The sequence below is a fragment of the Ranitomeya imitator genome, chromosome 3 (genome assembly GCF_032444005.1).
Source record: "Ranitomeya imitator isolate aRanImi1 chromosome 3, aRanImi1.pri, whole genome shotgun sequence".
NCBI classification, from domain to species: domain Eukaryota; kingdom Metazoa; phylum Chordata; class Amphibia; order Anura; family Dendrobatidae; genus Ranitomeya; species Ranitomeya imitator.
Window position 1 is genome coordinate 235166911 of NC_091284.1, and position 17559 is coordinate 235184469.

Sequence of the window (17559 nt, forward strand, 5' to 3'; positions counted from 1 at the left end):
CCGCCCCCCATTTAAAACAGTATACTCAAAAAATAAAATAAATACATCACTGCAGTAATAATATCCCTAAATTAGCCCCTATGGTATTAATAATATCCCCCATCCTGGCCCTGTGTGTCTCATTCCTGGCGTCAGCCAGATGTTCTCCCATCCTGCCCTCATGAGTATCCATTCTGCCCCATATGATCTCCCCATCCTGCCCCATATAATCGCCCCATGTGATCTCTCCATCCGGTCCCATCTGTCTCCATCATATCCATCCTGCCCCATGATCCTGCACGCTCTGTCTCCAATTCTGCCCCCAGTGTCTCCAATCATGCCCCATGTCTCCATTCTGCCCCCTATGTCTCCAACCATGCCCCCATGTCTGCAATCCTGACACTTGTCTCCAATCATGCCCCCTGTGTCTCCATTCTGCCCCATCTGTCTCCAATCCTGTGTCCAGCATTTCTGCCCCACTGTGTCCAGCATTTCTGCCCCACTGTGTCCAGCATTTCTGCCCCACTGTGTCCAGCATTCTGCCCCACTGTGTCCAGCATTCTGCCCCACTGTGTCCAGCATTCTGCCCCACTGTGTCCAGCATTCTGCCCCACTGTGTCCAGCATTTCTGCCCCACTGTGTCCAGCATTCTGCCCCACTGTGTCCAGCATTCTGCCCCACTGTGTCCAGCATTCTGCCCCCAGTGTGTCCAGCATTTCTGCCCCACTGTGTCCAGCATTCTGCCCCACTGTGTCCAGCATTCTGCCCCACTGTGTCCAGCATTCTGCCCCACTGTGTGTCCAGCATTCTGCCCCACTGTGTCCAGCATTCTGCCCCACTGTGTCCAGCATTCTGCCCCCAGTGTGTCCAGCTTTTCTGCCCCACTGTGTCCAGCATTCTGCCCCACTGTGTCCAGCATTCTGCCCCACTGTGTCCAGCATTTCTGCCCCACTGTGTCCAGCATTCTGCCCCACTGTGTCCAGTATTTCTGCCCCACTGTGTCCAGCATTTCTGCCCCACTGTGTCCAGCATTCTGCCCCACTGTGTCCAGCATTCTGCCCCACTGTGTCCAGCATTTCTGCCCCACTGTGTCCAGTATTTCTGCCCCACTGTGTCCAGCATTTCTGCCCCACTGTGTCCAGCATTTCTGCCTCACTGTGTCCAGCATTTCTGCCCCTGTGTGTCCAGCATTCTGCCCCCCGGGCCCCCCTGGATGCCGCTCTCAGAAAAAAAAAAAAACACGACTTCCTACCTGGCCATGCTCCTGCGCCGGGCGAAGATCCCCCCTGGCTCCACACAGACGCACTCGCCGGGCCCGGCGGCTGACAATGACGTCAGACGCCGGCGAGTGCGCACTGCGGCCGGGGCCCTATTCAGCTGCCAGCCTCAGACTGGCTGGCGGCTGTTAACTATTGACGTGCGGGCGCGGGCCTGCACGTCAATAGTGTGCCGCCCGCAGCGCCTGCAGGCGGGGCCCGGTGAGCAGATGAGACGGGGCCCGATGCGGGCCCCCTCTGCTCACCGGGCCCCATACGCCAGTCACTGCTGTCATGCCCTGATGGCGGCCCTGCCTGTCATTGTCTCCAGCATTCTGCCCCTGTCACTGTCTCCAGCATTCTGCCCCACTGTCTCCAGCATTCTGCCTCACTGTCTCCAGCATTCTGCCCCACTGTCTCCAACATTCTGCCCCACTGTCTCCAACATTCTGCCCCACTGTCTCCAACATTCTGCCCCACTGTGTCCAGCATTCTGCCCCACTGTGTCCAGCATTCTGCCCCACTGTGTCTAGCATTTCTGCCCCACTGTGTCCAGCATTTCTGCCCCACTGTGTCCAGCATTTCTGCCCCACTGTGTCCAGCATTTCTGCCCCAATGTGTGTCCAGCATTCTGCCCCACTGTGTCCAGCATTTCTGCCCCTGTGTGTCCAGCATTCTGCCCCACTGTGTCCAGCATTTCTGCCCGTGTGTCCAGCATTCTGCCCCACTGTGTCCAGCATTCTGCCCCACTGTGTGTCCAGCATTTCTGCCCCTGTGTGTCCAGCATTCTGCCCCACTGTGTCCAGCATTCCTGCCCCACTGTGTGTCCAGCATTCCTGCCCCACTGTGTCAAGCATTCTGCCCCACTGTGTCCAGCATTCTGCCCCACTGTGTCCAGCATTCTGCCCCACTGTGTCCAGCATTTCTGCCCCTGTGTCCAGCATTTCTGCCCCACTGTGTCCAGCATTCTGCCCCACTGTGTCCAGCATTTCTGCCCCACTGTGTCCAGCATTTCTGCCCCACTGTGTCCAGCATTTCTGCCCCACTGTGTCCAGCATTTCTGCCCCACTGTGTCCAGCATTCTGCCCCACTGTGTCCAGCATTCTGCCCCACTGTGTCCAGCATTTCTGCCCCTGTGTGTCCAGCATTTCTGCCCCACTGTGTCCAGCATTCTGCCCCACTGTGTCCAGCATTCTGCCCCACTGTGTCCAGCATTTCTGCCCCACTGTGTCCAGTATTTCTGCCCCACTGTGTCCAGCATTTCTGCCCCACTGTGTCCAGCATTTCTGCCTCACTGTGTCCAGCATTTCTGCCCCTGTGTGTCCAGCATTCTGCCCCCTGGGCCCCCCTGGATGCCGCTCTCAGAAAAAAAAAAAACACGACTTCTTACCTGGCCATGCTCCTGCACCGGGCAAAGATCCCCCCTGGCTCTACACAGACGCACTCGCCGGGCCCGGCGGCTGACAATGACGTCAGACGCCGGCGAGTGCGCACTGCGGCCCTATTCAGCTGCCAGCCTCAGACTGGCTGGCGGCTGTTAACTATTGACGTGCGGGCGCGGGCCCGCACGTCAATAGTGTGCCGCCCGCAGCGCCTGCAGGGGGGGCCCGGTGAGCAGATGAGACGGGGCCCGTTGCGGGCCCCCTCTGCTCACCGGGCCCCATACGCCAGTCACGGCTGTCATGCCCTGATGGCGGCCCTGCAGGATGATGATCACTCTTAAGTTTTCATGAAATATCTAATGTTTTCATACCTTGTCCAAGGCATTGCACTATTTAATGCTTCTCAGCAGCAGAGAGATCCTTTTTATTTCCCATATTGCATGAAATCTGTGGCCTGCTTAATAACGTGGAACATCATTTTTAAGTAGTTTTTCTTTAATTAGAATCACCTGGAAAACTAATTATCACATGTGTTTAAGATTGATTTCAGTGATCCATTGAGCCCTGAGACACAATACCATCCACGAGTTTATTTGAAAAACAAAACAATTAAATCTTTATGACACTTAAATCCAATTTGCATAAAAGTTTGGAACATTGTATATGTCCATTTTACAGCCATTTTAAAGCACCAATGTTCGGGTTGCCGTTGACTTCTATTGGGTTCAGGTTCAAAGTCAAGTTCAGATCCTAAACCGAGCTTTGAACTACAGTACAGCCGAACCTGACCATCCACGGGTCCGCTCATCTCTACTAAGGACTACAGTTTTTTATTATGTTCTAATACAGTGGTCCCCAACTCCAGGCCTCGAGGGCCGCCAACAGTGCAGGTTTTCAGGATTTCCTTAGTATTGCACAGGGGTTGGAATCCAACCCCTGTGCAACACTAAGGAAATCCTGAAAACCTGCACTGTTGGCGGCCCTCGAGGCCTGGAGTTGGGGACCACTGTTCTAATACATAGAACCACAACTATTGCAAACTCCTGATTTGTGGCCTCCCCTCTAACACTCTGACACCCCTCCAATCTATCCTAAATTCTGCTGACCGACTAATCCATCTGTCCCCCCGCTACTCCCAGGCCTCTCCTCTCTGTCAATCCCTTCACTGTTTCCGCACTGCCCAGAGACTCCAGTTCAATACCCTAACTTTGGTACACAAAGCCATCCACAACTTGTCTCCTCCATACATCTGTGACCTAGTCTCCCGGTACTTACCTGCACACAACCTCCGATCCTCACAAGATCTCCTTCTCGACTCCCCTCTTATCTCCTCTTCCCGCAATCACATACAAGATTTCTCCCACGCACCCCCCCCCTACCCTGGAACTCTCTACCCCAACATAGACTCTTGCCTATCAAGGAAATCTTTAAAAGGAACCTGAAGATCTACTTCTTCCCACAAGAGTACAACCTGTAGTAACCCTCGTTCCAACATACTGCTGCACAACCAGCTCTGCCTTCACCTATTGTATCCTCACCCATCCATTGTAGATTTTGAGAACCCTCTTGTACTGGTCGGAGACTCATTTTGGTCACAATTGTTTTACTTGCTTTTACGTGTAAAGCGCCATGGAATAAATGGCAGTATGATAATAATAAATAATAATAAATAGATTTAGCCATTTATCACAATTTTTGTACAATCTAGGGCCACTTTCACTTGCTAGTTCAGTTAATGAATTGTGAGTTCAGCTGAAATTAAAAGGAAGTAAAAGTCAGTGTTCATGTGAGTTTTGCTTTGTTTGTAAAGATCTCTGGATCAATATGAGTTTCAACATCAGCTTGTTTACACATGGATCAACTACAACACGCCCTTCACTTCTTACCGTTACTTACTCGTCACCATTTATAAACCTTGCTGTTGAAGCTAGTGTTCACTTATCTCTAAACATACTGTGGTATGGTTTGTTTTGTTTTTTTCTTCTATTTTCTTATTTTTTAAGTTCTTTTCTCAACTTTTACTTACTTAATTTTCATTTTAATTATTTTTTAGTATTACTCTGTATCCTAACCCCCTTTCCAAAACATTAATGTTTGAGAAAGCCAAGATCCGTGGAGCTTTCTGAAGTGAAAAGTAAGCAGAGAGTTAAAGACTGGAATTATACAAGTGACCTGACAACTCCAGAGCACGGGTAAGTTTATATTCAGTTAACCTAAAAATTAATATATTGGTTGTCCACCTTGGGGTACTTTTTTTTTAACTTAAATGCATGTAATTTGGTCTAAAAATTATTTTTGGAATTGAGTTTTATTATAACTGTTACACCGTTTGGGTTTTACAGGCTTTTTATTTCCCTGCACAACTGTGATTTAGTCTGTGATCATAAATTAGCTGAAAGGCGAGGCAAAAAACAAATAAAGTGACAATAGTGAGCTGAAAGGTTCTCTATTAACTCATTCTGCAGCCAGCAATATACAGTACAACACAGAGGATATAGAAAGTGCAACATTTTCAATGAAACTTTTATAATTTGTAAAGCACTGCGGAATATGTTGGCGCTATATATAAATAAAATTATTATTATTATCACTAATTATATACATTTATGTGAGACAAAAATGGTGGAAAACCTTTTTATCTTTTCGGCTATGATGAGGAATAAGCAGTTTGTAATTGGGTTTATACCGTTGAAGTTGCAAATGCAATTTATAACTGAAGAAACAAAAAACTGAGCTGGACTGTAAGCTGGTATAGGTGCAAAGTGTAAGAGCACATTCACACTATTGCTATTTCACAGACAAAACCCAAGAAAAAAACAAAAATGAGCATATAGCCTAAAGCAAGTAAATAACTAAATAGTAATCGTACATGTAAATGACATAGGATACTTAGTAAATACTATTTTGATTTAAAAAAAAAACATAAAAGCCATCGAACCACAACAAGGTGTACCCATCTGGACAGTCGTAATTTGTCTCTAGTATTAAAACTTTGCCATGAGTCAAATGACATCAATGTGAATAAGGACAGGGCCCAACTATGACACCCAGGTTAGTACTATGCCAATGGATACACCTTGTGGTAGAATGGCTTTTATGCTTTTTTGATAGAAAAGGAAAGCTGCTGGTGAACAGTGAGGTATTAGGTTTTAGGTTTATGTAACCTTTTTGCTGTCCCTCTCTGGTTCATCTAGCCACAATTTTGCCTAATTCACAAGAAGAAAATTGCAAAAAATCCCTTTGTGGAGAATTTGTCCATCTCTATTATTGACATACATTAAATTTGCTGCCTGCATTTTTAAAAAATCCTTTCAAATACAGCTAGATAGTATTTCTCGAGTGATCCCTATACATACTGGGTGAAACTGGTTCATTGAGCTCTATCTAAAAAGTTTTGGCTTATAATAAGTGTCACGGGTTTACCAGGACAGAGAGGAGCCTGAAGACTGCAGCGTCTGATTTTTCCTACTCCTGCACTGATTACAAGAACTTCACCTTCATATTAAATGGTGCAGGTTTCTTCTAGCAGTGTAGAGATTAATCTGCTCAGTTATTATTATTATACATTTTTTTTATTATACATTTTTATAGCGCCATTTATTCCATGGCGCTTTACATGTGAATACGGGGCAAATATAGACAAATACATTAAACATGAGCAGATAACAAGGCACACGAGCACATAAGGAGGGAGGACCCTGCCCGCGAGGGCTCACAGTCTGCAGGGGGTGGGTGAGGATACACTAGGAGAGGGAAGAGCTGGCTGTGCGGCTGTTCAGTAGGTTGAGGATCACTGCAGGCTGTAGGCTTGTCGGAAGAGATGAGTCTTCAGGTTCTTTTTGAAGGTTTCTATGGTAGGCGCAAGTCTGATTTGTTGGGGTAGAGAGTTCCAGAGTATGGGGGAAGCACGGGAGAAGTCTTGGATGCGGTTATGGGAAGAACAGATGAGAGGGGAGTAGAGAAGGAGGTCTTGGGAGGATCGGAGGTCGCGTGTAGGTAGGTACCGGGAGACCATGTCACAGATGTATGGAGGAGACAGGTTGTGGATGGCTTTGTATGTCAGTTGAGAGCTCTTGGAAGCTTTCCTATGTTTTAGGCTCAGCTGTTGACTGTTAGCCACTCCCCTCTCCTATATAATCTGGGCCGTGGCTAGCACTCATTTTCAGAGAAGGTTATGCTACATGGCTGGAGGTTGTTGGCGGTTGTTGTTGGAGAAGGCGTTTGGTGGATTTATCTGTGACTGTTGCTAGGTTTTGATTGTGTGATAATTACCTTTCTTCTCCTACTTTGGTTTAACCCCATCCTCCACTGCCCGCTGTTTAACTTTGTTTGTGTGAGTATATTTGTCTGATTGGTATTTTCCTTTGTCTCTGTTCATATTACCTTGTTAGTCTGGTTGGTGTATTATGGTACCCTACTACTCCCCTCTTCCCTGGGTGGGGGAAGGGTACAAACTGAGGGTGGATTCAGTAGCTAAAGCAAGGTACGTGGCCTTGGCTTCTTTGGCATCTTCACCATCAGAAGTAATCTAGGAATCAGGGTGAGCTAGGGCGCCCCAAGCATTAGGGATATGGAAGGAGCCCCTGGTGACGGGACACCCAACAACAGTCATGACAATAAGGTTCCTCAAAGGCACCATGTCCAAAAGTTCACATGTCATGTTACAGTCAGTCATGTGCGAACGAGTTACTCTTCCTAATTCTCTCAATTTTCAGTAAAAATAACCTACAGCTTCTGCTTCATTTAAAAAAAAGCAGGAAGAGGAGTTAGTTGGCATGAGACCAAGTATGAAAATTTCATATAAGTGATCATGTGATGAAAAGCAAGCAGAGCTAAATAATGAAGCTGAGTATATTACAAGCTATTAGGATTTGGCATGCTGCAGTGCTTAATTTTATAATAATGCTCCTCACAGAAATACTTATATAGTAACCTTATCTAGCCAGATAGCACAATATATTATTAACATAGCCAGGTATCACGTTATCTCACACGTTTTTTATTTATTTTTACTCCTTTACAACCCTTTACAGACATCAGTATCGCTGTACCCATTGTAGCTCACAATCTAAATTTCCTACCGGTATATCTTTGGAACACGGAAGGAAACCTGAGTACCTGGAAGAACTCCACATAATCACGAGAACATACAAACTCTTTGCAGATGTTGTCCTTGGGGTTTGTTGGGGTTTGAAGCTAGGACCCAAGTGCAGCAAAGCAACAATGTTAACTAGTGTTGAGCAATACCGTCCGATACTTGAAAGTATCGGTATCGGATAGTATCGGCCGATACCCGAAAAATATCGGATATCGCCGATACCGATATCCGATACCAATACAAGTCAATGGGACATCAAGTATCGGAATGTATCCTCATGGATCCCAGGGTCTGAAGGAGAGGAAACTCTCCTTCAGGCCCTGGGATCCATATTAAAGTGTAAAATAAAGAATTAAAATAAAAAATATTGTTATATTCACCTCTCCGGCGGCCCCTGGACATCAGCGGGAGGATCCGGCGTCCGGCACGGCTTCTTTCTTCAAAATGCGCGCCTTTAGGACCTGTGGAATGACGTCCCGGCTTCTGATTGGTCGCGTGCCGCCCATGTGACCGCCACGCGACCAATCAGAAGCCGCGACGTCATTCCTCAGGTCCTAAAAGGCGCTCATTCTAGGACTTTAGCTGAGGAATGACGTCGCGGCTTCTGATTGGTCGCGTGGCGGTCACATGGGCGGCACGCGACCAATCAGAAGCCGGGACGTCATACCACAGGTCCTAAAGGCGCGCATTTTGAAGAAAGAAGCCGTGCCGGACGCCGATTCCTCGCGCAGATGTCCAGGGGCCGCCGGAGAGGTGAATATAACAATATTTTTTATTTTAATTCTTTATTTTACACTTCCGATACCGATACCCGATATCACAAAAATATCGGATCTCGGTATCGGAATTCCGATACCGCAAGTATCGGCCGATACCCGATACTTGCGGTATCGGAATGCTCAACACTAATGTTAACCACTAAGCCATCATGCTGTCCTTAGAACTTTAATGCTCCCTCCAGCTTAGACCAGAATAAGATTATTCCCTTTGTAGAAATAGAAAAATATCCAGCGTGCTGAATAAAATTCAGAAGTCTTTATTGAAGAATTAAAAAGTCTCATCAGATTAAATTCCGAAACACATATGCTAGATTTGCACATTTTTATCTGCCCATGTACCCTGGGGTCAACTTTTTAATGCTTCAATAAAGACTTATGAATTTTATTCAATACAATATTTTTCTATTTCTACAAATGGTTTGCTAACTGCGGCACTGCATGTTTCCTTGCGCCGTATCCATTGAGAAGGCACGCTCATATTTTTCTCTTTTTTTAAGATTATTCCCTCTCCAGTCCCAAACACAGTCAGTATTCAGCAGCAGACACTCCCTGAAATAATTCTGGTTACAGTGTTAGGGCTCATACTCACTTGCGAGAAACTCGGATGAGTCTCGCACGTCAATACCCGACACTCAGGAGCGGAGCGTGTGGCTGCATTTATGGCTATGCGGCCGCACGCTCCAATCAGAGTGCCGGGTGCAGTGCCGGGTATTAACCCCTTCCCGACCCATGACGCCACGTAGGCGTCATGAAAGTCGGTGCCAATCCGACCCATGACGCCTATGCGGCATCATGGAAAGATCGCGTCCCTGCAGGCCGGGTGAAAGGGTTAACTCCCATTTCACCCGATCTGCAGGGACAGGGGGAGTGGTAGTTTAGCCCAGGGGGGGGTGGCTTCACCCCCTCGTGGCTACGATCGCTCTGATTGGCTGTTGAAAGTGAAACTGCCAATCAGAGCGATTTGTAATATTTCACCTATTATAACGGGTGAAATATTACAATCCAGCCATGGCCGATGCTGAAATATCATCGGCCATGGCTGGAAATACTAATGTGCCCCAACCCCACCCCACCGATCGCCCCCGCAGCCCCCCGATCTGGCCGGTACACTGCTCCGGCTCCCCTCCGTCCAGTGCTCCGCTCCCCCCCATGCTCTTGTCCGCTCCCCCCGTGCTCCAATCACCCCCCCGTGCTCCAATCACCCCCCCTGCACTCCGATCCACCCCGCCGGTGCTCCATTCCAGCCCCCCCGTGCTCCATTCCAGCCCCCCCGTGCTCCGTTCCACCCCTCCCGCGCTCCGATTCCCCCCCCGTGCTCCGATCCCCCCCCCCGTGCTCCGATCCCCCCCCGTGGTCCCCCCCCCACCCCATCATACTTACCGATCCAGCCGGGGTCCCGTCCGTCTTCTCCCTGGGCGCCGCCATCTTCCAAAATGGCGGGCGCATGTGCAGTGCGCCCGCCGAATCTGCCGGCCGGCAGATTCGTTCCAAAGTGCATTTTGATCACTGAGATATAATCTATCTCAGTGATCAAAATAAAAAAAATTATAAATGACCCCCCCCCTTTGTCACCCCCATAGGTAGGGACAATAAAAAAATAAAGAAATTTTTTTTTTCCACTAATGTTAGAAAAGGGTTAGGGTTAGGGGTAGGGTTAGGGTTAGGGGTAGGGTTAGGGGTAGGGTTAGGGGTAGGGTTAGGGCTAGGGTTAGGGGTAGGGGTAGGGTTAGGGGTAGGGTTAGGGGTAGGGTTAGGGTTAGGGCTAGGGGTAGGGTTAGGGTTAGGGCTAGGGTTAGGGTTTCGGTATGTGCACACGTATTCTGGTCCTCTGCGGATTTTTCCGCTGCGGATTTGATAAATCCGCAGTGCTAAACCGCTGCGGATTTATGGCGGATTTACCGCGTTTTTTTCTGCCCATTTCACTGCGGTTTTACAACTGCGATTTTCTATTGGAGCAGTTGTAAAACCGCTGCGGAATCCGCACAAAAGAAGTGACATGCTGCGGAATGTAAACCGCTGTGTTTCCGTGCAGTTTTTCCGCAGCATGTGTACAGCGATTTTTGTTTCCCATAGGTTTACATTGAACTGTAAACTCATGGGAAACTGCTGCGGATCCGCAGCGTTTTCCGCAGCGTGTGCACATACCTTTAGAATTAGGCTATGTGCACACGGTGCGGATTTGGCTGCGGATTCGCAGCAGTGTTCCATCAGGTTTACAGTACCATGTAAACATATGAAAAACCAAATCCGCTGTGCCCATGGTGCGGAAAATACCGCGCGGAAACACTGCGTTGTATTTTCCGCAGCATGTCAATTCTTTGTGCGGATTCCGCAGCGTTTTACACCTGTTCCTCAATAGGAATCCGCAGGTGAAATCCGCACAAAAAACACTGGAAATCCGCGGAAAATCCGCAGGCAAAACGCAGTGCCTTTTACCCGCGGATTTTTCAAAAATGGTGCGGAAATATCTCACACGAATCCGCAACGTGGGCACATAGCCTTAGGGTTAGGGTTGGAATTAGGGTTGTGGTTAGGGTTAGGGGTGTGTTGGGGTTAGGGTTGTGGTTAGGGGTGTGTTGGGGTTAGGGTTGTGATTAGGGTTAGGGTTAGGGTTGGAATAAGGGTTGTGGTTAGGGTTAGGGGTGTGTTGGGGTTAGGGTTGTGGTTAGGGGTGTGTTGCGGTTAGGGTTGTGATTAGGGTTATGGCTACAGTTGGGATTAGAGTTAGGGGTGTGTTGGGGTTAGTGTTGGAGGTAGAATTGAGGGGTTACCACTGTTTAGGCACATCAGGGGTCTCCAAACGCAACATGGCGCCACCATTGATTCCAGCCAATCTCGTATTCAAAAAGTCAAATGGTGCTCCCTCACTTCCGAGCCCCGACGTGTGCCCAAACAGTGGTTTACCCCCACATATGGGGTACCAGCATACTCAGGACAAACTGCGCAACAATTACTGGGGTCCAATTTCTCCTGTTACCCTTGTGAATCTAAAAAAATGCTTGCTAAAACATAGTTTTTGAGGAAAGAAAAATGATTTTTTATTTTCACGGCTCTGCGTTGTAAACGTCTGTGAAGCACTTGGGGGTTCAAAGTGCTCACCACATATCTAGATAAGTTCCTTGGGGGGTCTAGTTTCTAAAATGGGGTCACTTGTGGGGGTTTCTACTGTTTAGGCACACCAGGGGCTCTGCAAACGCAACGTGACACCCGTAGACCATTCCATCAAAGTCTGCATTTCAAAAGTCACTACTTCCCTTCTGAGCCACGACGTGTGCCCAAACAGTGGTTTACCCCCACTCATGGGGTATCAGCGTATTCAGGAGAAACTGGACAACAACTTTTGGGGTCCAATTTCTCCTGTAACCCTTGGGAAAATAAAAAATTCTGGGCTAAATAATTATTTTTGAGGAAAGAAAACGTATTTATTATTTTCACGGCTCTGCATTATAAACTTCTATGAAGCGCTTGGGGGTTCAAAGTGCTCACCACACATCTAGATAAGTTCCTTTCGGGGTCTAGTTTCCAAAATGGGGTCACTTGTGGGGGGTTTCTACTGTTAAGCCACATCAGGGGCTCTGCAAACGCAATGTGACGCCCACAGAGCATTCCATCAAAGTCTGCATTTCAAAACGTCACTACTTCACTTCCGAGCCTCGGCATGTGCCCAAACAGTGGTTTATCCCCACATATGGGGTATCAGCGTACTCAGGAGAAACTGGACAACAACTTTTGGGGTCCAATTTCTTCTGTAACCCTTGGGAAAATAAAAAATTCTGGGCTAAATAATTATTTTTGAGGAAAGAAAACATATTTATTATTTTCACGGCTCTGCATTATAAACTTCTATGAAGCACTTGGGGGTTCAAAGTGCTCACCACACATCTAGATAAGTTCCTTTCGGGGTCTAGTTTCCAAAATGGGGTCACTTGTGGGGGGTTTCTACTGTTAAGCCACATCAGGGGCTCTGCAAACGCAACGTGACGCCCACAGAGCATTCCATCAAAGTCTGCATTTCAAAACGTCACTACTTCACTTCCGAGCCCCGGCATGTGCCCAAACAGTGATTTACCCCCACATATGGGGTATCAGCGTACTCAGGAGAAACTGGACAACAACTTTTGGGGTCAAATTTCTCCTGTTACCCTTGGGAAAATAAAAAATTGCAGGCTAAAAGATCATTTTTGAGAAAATAATTTTTATTTTTTATTTTCATGGCTCTGCGTTATAAACTTCTGTGAAGCACTTGGGGGTTCAAAGTCCTCACCACACATCTAGATTAGTTCCTTTGGGGGTCTAGTTTCCAAAATGGTGTCATTTCTGGGGGATCTCCAATGTTTAGGCACACAGGGGCTCTCCAAACGTGACATGGTGTCCGCTAATGATTGGAGCTAATTTTCCATTTAAAAAGCCAAATGGCGTGCCATCCCTTCCGAGCCCTGCCGTGCGCCCAAACAGTGGTTTACCCCCACATATGGGGTATCAGCATACTCAGGACAAACTGGACAACAATATTTGGGGTCCAATTTCTCCTATTATCCTTGGCAAAATAGGAAATTCCAGGCTAAAATATCATTTTTGAGGAAAGAAAAATTATTTTTTATTTTCATGGCTCTGCGTTATAAACTTCTGTGAAGCACCTGGGGGTTTAAAGTGCTCAATATGCATCTAGATAAGTTCCTTGGGGGGTCTAGTTTCCAAAATGGGGTCACTTGTGGGGGAGCTCCAATGTTTAGGCACACAGGGTCTCTCCAAACGCGACATGGTGTCCGCTAACAATTGGAGCTAATTTTCCATTCAAAAAGTCAAATGGCGCGCCTTCCCTTCCGAGCCCTGCCGAGTGCCCAAACAGTGGTTTACCCCCACATATGAGGTATCGGCGTACTCGGGAGAAATTGCCCAACAAATTTTATGATCCATTTTATCCTACTGCCCATGTGAAAATGAAAAAATTGAGGCGAAAATAATTTTTTTGTGAAAAAAAAGTACTTTTTCATTTTTACAGATCAATTTGTGAAGCACTTGAGGGTTTAAAGTGCTCACTAGGCATCTAAATAAGTTCCTTGGGGGGTCTAGTTTCCAAAATGGGGTCACTTGTGGGGTAGCGCCAATGTTTAGGCACACAGGAGCTATCCAAACGCGACATGGTGTCCGCTAACGATGGAAATAATTTTTCATTCAAAAAGTCAAATGGCGCTCCTTCCCTTCCGAGCCTTACCATGTGCCCAAACAGTGGTTTACCCCCACATGTGAGGTATTGGTGTACTCAGGAGAAATTGCCCAACACATTTTAGGATCCATTTTATCCTGTTGCCCATGTGAAAATGAAAAAATTGAGGCTAAAAGAATTTTTTTGTGAAAAAAAAGTACTTTTTCATTTTTACGGATCAATTTGTGAAGCACCTGGGGGTTCAAAGTGCTCACTATGCATCTAGATAAGTTCCTTGGGATGTCTAGTTTCCAAAATGGGGTCACTTGTGGGGGAGCTCCAATTTTTAGGCACACGGGGGCTTTCCAAACGTGACATGGTGTCCGCTAAAGAGTGGAGCCAATTTTTGATTCAAAAAGTCAAATGGCGCTCCTTCCCTTCCAAGCCCTGCCGTGCGCCCAAACAGTGGTTTACCCCCACATATGAGGTATCAGCGTACTCAGGACAAATTGGACAACAACTTTCGTGGTTCAGTTTCTCCTTTTACCATTGGGAAAATAAAAAAATTGTTGCTAAAAGATAATTTTTGTGACTAAAAAGTTAAATGTTCATTTTTTCCTTCCATGTTGCTTCTGCTGCTGTGAAGCACCTGAAGGGTTAATAAACTTCTTGAATGTGGTTTTGAGTACCTTGAGGGGTGCAGTTTTTAGAATGGTGTCACTTTTGGGTATTTTCAGCCATATAGACCCCTCAAACTGACTTCAAATGTGAGGTGGTCCCTAAAAAAAATGGTTTTGTAAATTTCGTTGTAAAAATGACAAATCGCTGGTCAAATTTTAACCCTTATAACTTCCTAACAAAAAAAATTTTGTTTCCAAAATTGTGCTGATGTAAAGTAAACATGTGGGAAATGTTATTTATTAACTATTTTGTGTCACATATCTCTCTGGTTTAACAGAATAAAAATTCAAAATGTGAAAATTGCAAAATTTTCAAAATTTTCGCCAAATTTCCGTTTTTATCACAAATAAACGCAGAATTTATTGACCTAAATTTACCACTAACATGAAGCCCAATATGTCACGAAAAAACAATCTCAGAACCGCCAGGATCCGTTGAAGCGTTCCTGAGTTATTACCTCATAAAGGGACACTGGTCAGAATTGCAAAAAACGGCAAGGTCTTTAAGGTCAAAATAGGCTGGGTCATGAAGGGGTTAACATGCGAGACTCATCCGAGTTTCTCACAAGTGAGTATGAGCCCTGAGGAGCATGACTGCTGGAGTCAGCTAAAAAGAAAACAGTAATTGGTGTCCCTGTGCCCTACAGTCATCATTGTGCCAGGTACATGTCTCCTAGATAGGTCAGTATATAATGTACTATTCCTCTGTGCAGACTGTAGCAGGAATACATTGGACGTTCTTACCTCGTGATAATCCTTATGTAGCATGCAGTGGGTATTACTAAGGACTGATCAGCTTTACGCCAGAGGTCAGGTTTGGATTGTGTGAGACAGAACTTTATTGATGATTGTGTGTGGTGCGGGTATAAGATGTGACTCTTTATGGCCCACATTATATTACAATATGTACCCGTCGGCGGTAGTTTAATATCCTATTTACATTGGCAGCCTGTGCTTCAGATATATACTGAACGATCAGTGAAAGAATATTCAGTGCGCATAGATTGTCATTGTTCTCAGCAGCACATGTCCCAAAAATGATTGGGAGAGCTTCTTTAATTTTTCTGCGGTGACGTAGTACTGAAGCGGGGCTGATACAGGGAGAACATGGTGACCAGTGTGTATGTTAGTACATTAACTACACTTATAAACACGATAGCTAGCGCATGGGAAAATTTACAAAAATTCACTGGAGCGATGCTTAGCTTACTAAAGCATGACCTGAAAAAATCTAGTCCTTATACAGGGAGTGAAGGAAAATCACAAGTCATAAGTTTTCCTCCTCTTCTTCACTACTTCTATCTGAAGAACAGTGGAGAAGGACTAATTCATGAAATCTCAGTCTGGATTAAGAATAGATCAGTCGTTACCACATTTAGAAGTCCTGCCCTTCAAATAAAACCTTTTCTGAAGCTGTAATATAGTTGGGATTGAGAGCTGTAAGTCTCGGCAAGCTCTCACTTTACCATCACATCGCAAGCTGGCGACAGTCACAATACGGTCTGTTAGAGAAGCAAAAAAAAGAGCATTTGCTATGTGTAAGATGTTGTCCTGGCCACTGATGTGCCTACCTGTGCAGGGTACTATTAAATAGTCATTGACAAGGAAATTGTTAAATGCTGAAGTAGTGCCCCAGACACAGAGCCAAGTGGTCGCTAGAAATCAGCATTTTCACTATGTGCCTGAGGTGCAGAGGTTCTGCAGGGGTGGGATTAAAGGTCCCAGCGGAGCTCTCCCTCTCCTCCTGCTAACTGTCATCCCCTTGCTCTCTGCACCCAAAGCACATGCCCTGCCGGAACACCATAGACATGTCATTGAGTTACTCAAGAATTCAGTACCACAACCAACAATACCACTGTGCCCATATTGATTATCCCTAGTTTGTGATATGTTAGTAGAACTATAGAAGTTTCACACGATAATGAGGGAGGAATCTGGCATCATTAAATAAATTTATCCGAGACTTTTTTATTTTCATGGAACAAGTTGCTAACTACCTGCCTGTTCTGCCCATATCTCCACTGAGTCAGAGTCGTCACGGACCATTCTGGTGATGATTCTACAGCTTCCTTTGATGTCACCTCAACAGAACAATTTCTTCTCTTCTGCTCTGCTCTGTAACATCACAAATTTTATTTTTGTCCCCCATTAACAGGTATTATAACTACAAGATTAGTATTTTGTTTCTCCCACTGAGAACATTCCTACAAGGAACTGACATGTTGCGAATTTTGTAAGCTATGTGACTTGTAGGTTTTCGAGCTGAAAAAATATGTAATGTGCAGGTGCTATTAAAACACTGATGATACACCGACCAAGCACTGATGGACTAGGGTTGAGCGAAATGGGTCGGCCAGATTCAGAAGTCGCCGACTTTTGGCAAAGTCGGGTTTCATGAAACCCGACCCGACCCCTGTGTGGGGTCGGCCATGAGGTCGGCGATCTTCTGAATCTGGTATCGGAATTCCGATACCGAGTTCCGATATGTTTGCAATATCGGAAATCGGTATCAGAATCCATATTTAAGTGTAAAATAAAGAATTAAAATAAAAAATATTGCTATACTCATCCTCTGACGCGCCCTGGTACAAACCGGCAGCCTTGCTTCCTTAGAATCAGTGCGTGAAGGGCCTTACATGACGTCGCGGCTTGTGATTGGTCGTGCGACCGCCCATGTGACCGCTCACGCGACCAATCGCAAGCCGTGACGTCACCGAAGGTCCTTCAAGCGCTGATTCTTAGGAAGGAAGGCTGCCGGAAAGAAGCAGGGCGCGTCCAAGGGTGAGTATATACCTAATAGGAATATACAAGCCGCGACGTCACAGAAGGTCCTTCAAGCGCTGATTCTTAGGAAGGAAGGCTGCCGGAAAGAAGCAGGGCGCGTCCGAGGGTGAGTATATACCTAATAGTAATATACTCACCCTCGGACGAGCCCTGCTTCTTTCTGGCAGCCTTCCTTCCTAAGAATCAGCGCTTGAAGGACCTTCGGTGACGTCGCGGCTTGTGATTGGTCGCGTGAGCGGTCACATGGGCGGTCGCGCGACCAATCACAAGCTGCGACGTCATCTAAGGCCCTTCACGCGCTGATTCTAAGGAAGCAAGGCTGCCGGTTAGTACCAGGGCGCGTCAGAGGGTGAGTATAGCAATATTTTTTATTTTAATTCTTTATTTTACACTTAAATATGGATCCCAGGGCCTGAAGGAGAGTTTCCGCTCCTTCAGACCCTGGGAACCATTGG

General features: G+C 46.4%; 1 protein-coding gene across 1 annotated transcript in view; it reads left to right on the forward strand.

Moving 5' to 3' along the window:
* Window positions 1–4478: 4478 nt before the first annotated feature.
* The window catches only part of LOC138669634 (complement receptor type 1-like), a 139949-nt gene continuing 126868 nt past the window's right edge, over window positions 4479–17559 (forward strand). Inside the window, exons 1-2 of the mRNA XM_069756282.1 lie at window positions 4479–4575; window positions 4671–4809. The gene's annotated coding sequence lies outside the window, so the exon portion shown is untranslated. The remainder of the gene's footprint in view (window positions 4576–4670; window positions 4810–17559) is intronic.